Raw genomic sequence first — 9,668 nt, 5'->3', positions numbered from 1 at the left:
AAGTGTTAGTTAGTTGGGGTTTTTTAATCACCAAATTAACCTAAGAGCTTTTTTGTCAATCTGGGGAAATCGGGAGGAGATTTAGAAGCAAAGTCAATGAACTTTTGAATGTTATATTCTGTTCTATATGATTTAGTACTCTGCCTCCATATGGAAAATCAAGTTAATTTCAGTATATGATTCCAACTTGTATATAACCTTGTCTCCTGATGATGTCTGCACTGACATCTCATGTCTATGAGCTGGTATGGAGTCAATATTCCTGTGTAAGGAATGCATCTAAATTGCACAAGTTTCACCATGCAGTCAGCCTAACACTTGTAAGACTGTGCACACTGGTGGGCTGCCCTACCATGCAACTATACTAACAAAACAATACCACAAGAAATTAAAAGAGTTCTACAAAAAGCAAAAGGGGGATAAAGCATACGTAGACATCTAATTCTTACAAGGCTACATTAACAAGATAGCAACATAAGAAGTAGTAGAAATTATTGGTATCAGGAGGGGATCACTAACTTAAAGGAATTAAGTAGAATTTACCAGGGCAAACATACCAGATATGGTGAAGTGATATAAAATTAGGGACAACATTAGGTAAAGAGTAAAGACAAAAAGCTTGTTTACTTGGGAGTGGATGAGAGTGGTAAAGGGAAAAAACTGAGAAGTTGAAAAAGGAGAAAAAGGGAATGTAAGCAGAAGTGTGTTCTTTGACTAGCAGTTTAGCAGTATCTGTTGGGTAGTCTTCTGTCTATCCCACTTAAAGAAGGTAAATAAATCTGTTATTATGCAGATAATATGTTTCTGTGGTCAGTAGGGTTACTTGAGGAGTTTTCTCCAAAAGTGGTGAGGGGATACATGGAGGGGGTGGACCAATCCTAGTAGCTGTAATACTGAACTTTTAGCAGAATCCATATTCAGGGTTAGGCATTGAAGCTCACAGTGAATTTACTTACAAAGGCTAGCAAGGTAAATGATGCATCTCTAAATGCTGAAAACACTCAGCCCCTTATTCTAAATTAAATTCAGTATTCAGTATGGCTGTCAGCTGCCAAAACTGCTTGTGACTTATCTGTATTAGCATGGAAGTAGTGAGAGCCATATTTACTCAATCCTGTAATGGCTATATGGGATGAGTGAGACTCAGATTCAGTTCTGTTCCTTACCTGAATTAGACCCACATCTTCCCCAGCACAGCAAGAAATTATATCACTTGGTATCTCCTGATCTGTTTTGGGATATTTTCTGCAAAATTCTTCTAAAATTACTGGATCATAATTGATGTTTACCAGTCTTCTATTTATGCCTAGAGGCTTAGATAGCCTTACCAGGGTTATAAGGAAATTTGGAGTTCTTTAGTTCTGAATGTGCAAGCATCATTGTCAAACCTCAAGCACATATGTGGGGTTTGGATGTGTTCCAGTTGTAATGCTAAGGACTCCAGATACCTTCTTTTGAGTACAGCTAACTTTTGGGTTGGGTTCATAATTTTTTGGAATCTGCAGGAATTTTGCAGTAATTTTATATTTTGCTGATCACAGCTGAATGTCTTACGATCGTTTTCTGAAACAGTAGACAATATGCAGCACAGAAGTTTCTGTACAGTACAGAAGCTCAACATATGCTGTTTACAGTTTTACATTACCTTCAGTATCATAAGGCTCCAGTGGCTGATACATGCTTTAGAAACACTGAGAATTTCTGCAAGTTTGTGGTTTTAAGTGGTCTATGATTGTCCTGCTGTGAAATTACAGAAACAGCATACTTTGTAACAAATTCCATTTTAAGTTTTCCCCCTTCCACTTGTAAAAGCAACCAAATAACACTTCATTTATTGTCTACTAAATTAAACAGTTGTAGAATTACTGTAATGTTCCCAGTGGCTTCCATTTTGCTGTATACAAGCTGATAAAACTGAAATCTTCTCATAATGTCCTGCTGGGAGAGAGGCTTGGGCTTTGTTTTGATCTGAACATTTTCTGTGTAATTTCTCTCTTGCTTTTTATTCTACTAGCCATCTTTTTGTGCTGCTTGACCACTTCCCATTAGAAAAGCAGACAATCTAAATTTAAGTGTTCACTAAAATGTGGTAATCCTAGACTCATTAAAATTAGACTTCTTCAGATATTTCAGTGTACTGTACAGGCCTTGATACTAAACTCTTATATCTCATCTCAGATATTTACTTAACTCAAGTTATTGGCAGTTGCCAATAAAAAAAAATTATTGCCAATAAAAAAAAATTCACAGTGAAATGTTGAGAATTATCCTGATGTTAGAAAATAGAAGATGTATTCACAGGCTTACAGTGCATGTATCAGGAAGAGAAGCTGAGACAGCAAATTGTCACAAAGACAAGGTTAAGGGGCAACCTAATAATAGCTTACAAATTTCTGAAAAACATACGAAAATGCAGAGACAATCTCTTCTCACCTGTGGCAAATGGCAAAAGAGGAAGGTTGGAAGAAAGGAGGAACTTCACAAAGAGCTTGGTGCAGCACTGGAACAGGTTGCCCATGGATGATATGGACATTCTAGGAAGTTTTCAGGATCTGACTAGATAAACTGACAGCTGACACAGCTCAGTGCTAGGAATAGTAATGCTTTGATGGGGAGGCTGCACAATATGCCCCTCTGATGTTCCTTCCAAACAACATTTCTCCAAACCTGTAATGTACCTCTGTCATTCTCACTTCTTAATTTAGTGGAAGTGCATGTGCAAAAGTTTTGTGGATTTTCCTTCTGAAAATGGATGATTATGTTAATTGTTTAAAAAATTTAACAGAACTGCATTTTTTTTTTCCTACAGAAAATAAGCACATCCATGAAAAGCAACAAGGCCTCATTGTACAGTAAAGCTTCCTTTGTCTCGTGAAGAACATGGTGATGATGGAAAGTCAGAGACTGTAAATTACCCACATGGAGCCTTAGGTTTTAAGGGGATATGGACTGCAACTCTTAAAGTCTTGGACATTTATGAGAGATGTTTTATTCCCTACCCAAAAACCTCTTTGGCTTCTTATCCTTCCATTATTCAAGGAGCATGACTGAATTATTAGCCAATATTATAATTCCTTTCTTATCTAAAACTGAAATCTTTATGCCCCCTATTAAAGAGTGCAGAGAGACAATACCAGTAAAGGAGCATTCAGTGAAATCCTTTCATGCACATTCACACCCAATGCAAGCTACTTCAGCAGACAGAGCACTGCCGTGAGAATGTATTCTCCCTCCTTTCTTGCATCCGCTTCCTTCAGCTGTATAACATCTTTGCTTTTTGTCATAGAAGAAAAACCTGCAGCAATGCAGCCAGGGGTATCCTAGCACTTAATGGCCAGGCTCTGAGCCCACACTGGTGGGAGCAGTGTATGTTTGCTGCTGTCTGTGTTGTACAGAGATGGTGTGCATATGATGCATTACTTTTAAGATTCACAGGAACAATGAAATAAATCCTATGGGAAGAAATCAAATCCGGAAATGACCAATACAACAAAAATGATCAAATAATTATTTTTTCATTGGACTAAATCTATGTAATTTCTGCCTCAAACCTTGCTTGGGAAAGTGATTTTACAGGCATGATTTAAAGGTAATCAGAGATTACCTATCATGCTTGTCAATCTTTGCATTGCATTGATAGTTTACAAAAATAGCTTTAAAACTAAGTAAGGTATATTTCCTGATTCACTTAAGAATATGTATGAGCTTGCAATAGAGTAGACACTCCAAGGGACTTTTCAGAGCTTTAGCAAGGAAAAGCTTTTGGATCCCAGTTGAGTTCTTCAGTGTATAAGTCTGCTGGGCTAAATATGCATCTCATGAAGAGAAAGTTTGGTACTGAATAATGAATTCTGCCCAAGCCTCAAGCTTTGTTGGACTTTTCCCTATAAATTTCTGATGAATTGGTAATGCTGCACTAAAGAAATAGATTAGAAACTGGCTGATTCCCTTCACAATAGTGACCTCAATTTTGTAGATGCTAAGAATCACAAACTAATCAAACAGTCTCCTTCTTTTCATTAGAGACAAGCATTTTATTTTACTTCTGATTCGTATTTATTTTTTTCCCAAGGACCTTTTTAGATTCTATCAACAAGTAAGACCATTTTCCCTAAGGTATATTGTGATTTCTCAGCTTCTGAAGCAAAAAAGATATAGAGGAGGTTCTGGCATGAGTTAATTTATTTACAAGTACTTGCTTCTACTGATTAATGTTTTTCTGAACCAGAAGGAATCTGCTTTCGGGTTTTGTCATTAAAAATGTGAAAGCAATTCTGGTAATGCAAACTTTTCTTTCTCTGGCATGTCACAGCTATTTTACAGTCCACAGAAAGTAGCAAACTGTCTATTTTTCTGTCCTTAAACCAAACTCCTTCTGTTGACCAGCAGGACGATGTTGTCCAGTCATTTCAGGTCTTGATATTCCTACAATCTGCACATTGATATTTGATAATGATCTTACTCCAATTTTTACTGTAGTGCAACTCAGAGTGAAAGCCTATATATATATTTTTTTTGCATTATTTTCCCACCCTAAGCACTAGAATTATCTTTATTATCATCCTTGGCTTGTAGAGAGGAGTAATTCCCCTTTCTGCAAGAACTTGTGGACAAAACTGTACATTCTGCATCAGCTTGGAGGACAGCCTACTCAATCAGTGCTCTCCATTACTCCGAAATGTAAAAAAAGTATTTAATTTTTGCATTCAGCAGCATCTGGTGTTTTCAACTTTAGCATGCCCACCTCCCCATTAATCTACCAGAAACAATGCCAAAGTGAAGCCAAGTGAAGCCAAGTTTAGGTGGTTGTAGAAATTCAGCACTGTGAGAAAGCTGTGAGGAAGCCTGTAGCAGAGTCATAAGGAAAACAGAAGCATATAAAATCTTTAAGGAAACACAAGGACTTGGAGGACAGCAGCTGGAGACTGGGAAAGACTGCCCAGCAGAAACCCTGTGCGTGTCTCCTTGACATAGCCCTGCAGCTCACTGAAGCCCTTTGACATCTCTTACATGTGTTAGACAATGAAAGATTGCTTTATATTTTGAGACCAGATGTGTTTTGATCACAGCATCTCTTTGTGCACGCCTAATTGTGCCTGAACAGTAGGACAGAGTTACAAAGGTACCATGAATCATCACCAGTATAAAAATCCTAAGGCCTGGTCCCAGCCTATCTGCCAACCAGTCTGATTAGCAAGTAAGAGACAAAAAGAGAGACCGATTTGTCCCTTTGTCCCTTGTGCACTTTTCCAAAAGTTTTATGTTGATATTGGTTATACTCTATTTGGTGTACAATTTATGAACAGCTGAAATGCTCTCCACCATCACTACCAGAAATTTATGTATTCTCAGTTTTCATCAAGAACATTAAAAGCTCTACCCTAATGCCAGTGAATCTAGGGAGAGGGTTTCTATTGACTTGGATGAGGGATGGAGCAGTATCCAAATGAGGTAGAAAATTATTTTCTCTGTTTGCTGCTTATCAGGAATTAATCTGAAGAACAGCTGACTTTTAAAGAAAATAATGAAAATAGTTAATTCATTCTAATTGCTCTGATGATATAGAAATATTCCAGCCCAGGATCTGACTAATTAGTTTGAAAGAAATATTTTGGACTGATTGAAAATCTTCTTTCCTTGCTATTAAATTTCAGTTCACATTGCTTAATAATGGAATGTAACTCTAGAAAATCCCCACTGCAATAGAAAAGGGATAAGCAAAATGATACAAGCACCTCTGAGATTAAGGCATTGACTGAGTTCTCTGTGTCTATATTCAAAAGTATAAAGAATAGTGCAATTTCCTTTTCTCCATACTTCTAACTAGCACTAAGCTATGCAATGTTCTTTCAGTGATCCAAGTTAACTGAAATTTGAGACATAGCAGCTTAAGTCAGCTTTGTATTCCTGAAATTGAAAACAGCCCACTCTTGTCATTTGATTCTTTCTGGATATCTTATCTACCTGTGCCTGTGCCACACCAAATTTGCATTCAACCCATTATTTGTTTTTAAATGTCATACACTTAAGCACATCCTGGACATACTAAGGTAAAAGAGCAAAACAATTTCTATTTCCTCAAAAGTTTGATGACTGTTGACATCTAATTCTCCCTCAAATTTCCAGCACTAAGGTTGTATTGCTGTTAATTCAGATGGAATGGAAATTTGTATATCTGTTTCAAATAAATATGCAGACTTGTAAAAAAAAAAAAAGTTATCTGGGACAAAAAACTTTACACCAGATCTATCAAAAAAAAGCACTTGTGCATCTATTTGCTAAAATGGAGTATGCCCTATCAAGGGCAAAGAAGTTACTATAAATAGTAATAAATATATTATCAAGAGCATATGGTGGATTGTAAAGAGTTACTGCTGACATGCACATTGCCTTGTCACACTGGACTGCAGAATATATAGTACTTGGTGGAGTTTGCTGCAAAAATATTTCTGGAATTCACTGGACTGATTACACAGTAACAGACTGACCAACAGATTTAAAGATATTTGATTATTTAAAACATCACAGGCTATTTATAAAATAAAGCCTTTTACTGAGTTAGCTCATAGCTAATATATTGTTGAGGTCAAAGAAGCAATTTACTGAGCTCCATCTAATGGGGAACAGTGTGCTTAAACTAGTTCTGCCAGCCAGGCTGATTCTGCATAGCTCTCACCCTTGGCTGTGGGCAGCAACTGTGAGTTGAAAAGTCAGAAAACATGCAGAACATACTGAATATTTTACAAGAAACTAAGGCCCATCAGATATTGAGGAGGCTGAATGTCTGGGTAAGAGTCACTCCATAGCCCGGACTCAGAGTCTGGATTCCAGCAGTACTGATTTTTGGTGGAGTCCTTTCCCTAACAGTTGCTGTGGGAAAGAGGAGCTAAATCTTCCTGAACTTCATCCTGCCTGAACAGTACAGTGGCTAAGGTCCACAGGTGTGAGTGCTGGGTGTAGATCTGGCTCAAAGACCTCTACTCCTCTGAGCTGCCTCACATAGGATATGTCCCTCTTGTCATAAACAGTGTAAATATCTCCCGGTTCTGCTGTAGTTTATGTCTCTCATATTTTAAAGAGACTCCTGAGACTCCTAAGCAAGGAAGGGGAGTTGTCACATTTGCTCCCATCCTGGTCTCAGAACAGTTGTGTTTTCCACTCCTCTGATTACTCCCTGAAGGTTTTAATGAGGATCATCAAAGGAAGACACACACTCTGCCTGAGGTCTTTTTTTTGCCCTCCCCACGCTAGATAGATGTGCTCACTGGGAAGATGTGAGGTGTTTTACAGTGACAGGGAAAAGGCAGAGGAGAAGAATATGGCAAGTAAGAGAGAATCTTGCTGGCTGGAGGCTACCCATGTCATATTTGTCATATTCCATCTTTTGTCATTAGGGCCACATCGTCTGATATGAAGTGCACTGCGTTTAAAGACTGGGGACCATGCATGTGGGGGCTGCGTATATAAGTGAGAACTTGCTAATTTGGGAAAGGATATTTCACCTGACTATTTTTGTGAGAATTCACCTTAGGCTCCATCATCTGAGTGCCTGATTTTTTAAGAATTTTTTAAAGAAACTAAACTCTCCTCACAGCATGTTTATGGAATGTGAAAGAATCGTTATCCTTACTGAGAAGTCTCCAGGCCAGATGCTGAGAGATGCTTGTACCTAAAGGATATCAGTGGGATATGTCACTAAGCACCTATAGGATTCACAGCCCAAATGTCTGCCCAGGGTCTGATAGGAAATCCAGCAAAGTGACCGAGTTGAATTTACGTGCACTAAGTCTCAATCCAGTTTATTAGACACAATTCCTTTTTTTAACAGAAAAAAAACCTTATCCCCTTAACTCCTTGAACTGCTTGAAAAATGTTGGTAAACATATGTAAACAATTTATGTAGCAACTGATGCTGTAGCTTCACATTGCCCAGTTCATTCAAATCTGAACACATGACATTGCATACATAGGGATTTGTAGGCACAAAGGGTATTATTACTCTTGCCATGCATTGTATTTGCATTGTGATTTTCCTTAAATGTGCAGCATTGTTTTGTTAAGCAATCAGAATGCAAATACCACTGGCACAGCTAGAATACATTCAAATGCCCAAGTACACAAAGAATGCAAACTGTGCAGTAAAGCACACAAAGCCCAACAAGCTCATTAGTACCATACTGCAGTGATTACAGAGCAAAGTGCCTTCTGAGGTGCACCAGGCAGGCTATACAGAGGGAAAGCTTTGCAGTGTTTTAATGCAATGATATTTTTAATGCAATTGTGAGCTGCCACAGTAGTCATATTTCACCAGCATAAGCTGCTCTGGAAAAGAGGCACTATTCTCTGCTTGTACCTTGCCTAGGTATCATTCTTGATTAGCCATTAGGTACTGCATAATAGTTATGGGGATGAGGATACTAATTCTAAGGATAAGAGCTATGATCAGCCAGACCAAAGCTCCATCTAGTTCCACATCTCTTTTCTGATAAAACTCAGAAGCATATTTTTAAGCAAAAAACAAGAGAAAACAGGCATATATAGAGTGACTCCTTCTCTGGTATGGCTTTTGAGATTCCAGCAATCAGCAGTAAGGATGTGAAAATTTGAACTAGACTCCATGAGGGTCCTCTAGCAGTTTGATTAGTTTCATGGTCTCTGTTGTAACTTAATGACTCAAAAGCGGATAACCAACTGTCTATCGTACTATTCAGCATCCCTGCCAGTACATACACATACATGCCTACACACACAGGGAAAAAAAACAACCGTACACTGTCCAGTATAGGCCACCTACCACTAAAACATTGTGGTATGTCAGTATAGTGATTTGAAAGGACTGCTGAGAGAAAGGTTAAAGTTTTAAAGGAAAGCCACTGTGTGGCTGTCATGGTGTCAGAAACCATGTCAACCCTTCTTTGAGACAGAAGATGTACTAAAATGTCCTCTTGGTGTTCTTTCCTGCACTGATTTTTTTTCATGAGTCTATGATAATTCAGCTGTTATAACAGCTAGAAAGTTCTAGTTTTAAAAAAGTTTTAATTAGTCTGAAATACAAAAATGTCTTTCATTCTGCTTGAAAATGTAACACACATAATGTTTCATCTGGTGGAACCAGATGAAGACCTGTAAAAGCTGTGGTCATGTAGGGACCATAGCTCTTCAATAAGCCCTAGCCATAGCCTAGGAACTGAACAACCATACATATATCTTCTGGCCATGAGCAGCACAGAGAGAAGCACGATTTCTCTTAGCAAAAACGTGTCTACCTTATTCACTGAACAAAGTTTGTGGGTCTAGTGGACATTTCTGTGGAGCTTCTTTCTGCACTGTAGGGTATTCTTAGCAACTGATCTGAGCTTCCTCTTTTTCAGCAGGACCCAAGCAGTAAATCAGACTGGTTTAAGAGAATAAGTGCTGGAATAAGAGAATTTAAGTATATAGGCGGGGATGGTGGTGAAGCAAACTGCAAAGTGCTCCATTAAACATATCACCTCTATGTCTGCCCTCAGAAATTCACATCTCCAGGGTGATCTTCTCTTTTGAGAAGTGGTCCTTTTTATAAGGCAGGAAGAATTAGGTATGCCTATATCTCAGTCAAAGAGTTTCCTACGCAGTGCCAAGTTATTCAGCAGCACTCATTATGCAGGTGAGCTACATCACAGTGCTGC

General features: G+C 38.3%; 1 protein-coding gene across 1 annotated transcript in view; it reads right to left on the bottom strand.

Moving 5' to 3' along the window:
• Positions 1-319: 319 nt before the first annotated feature.
• Positions 320-9,668, bottom strand: part of YIPF7 (Yip1 domain family member 7) — a 29,566-nt gene continuing 20,217 nt past the window's right edge. The window contains exon 5 of the transcript XR_010743416.1: positions 320-335. The gene's annotated coding sequence lies outside the window, so the exon portion shown is untranslated. The remainder of the gene's footprint in view (positions 336-9,668) is intronic.

The sequence above is a fragment of the Sylvia atricapilla genome, chromosome 4 (assembly GCF_009819655.1).
Source record: "Sylvia atricapilla isolate bSylAtr1 chromosome 4, bSylAtr1.pri, whole genome shotgun sequence".
Lineage (NCBI taxonomy): Eukaryota > Metazoa > Chordata > Aves > Passeriformes > Sylviidae > Sylvia > Sylvia atricapilla.
The sequence above is the reverse complement of the archived record's forward strand: the minus strand, read 5'-3'. Positions and strand labels throughout refer to the sequence as shown.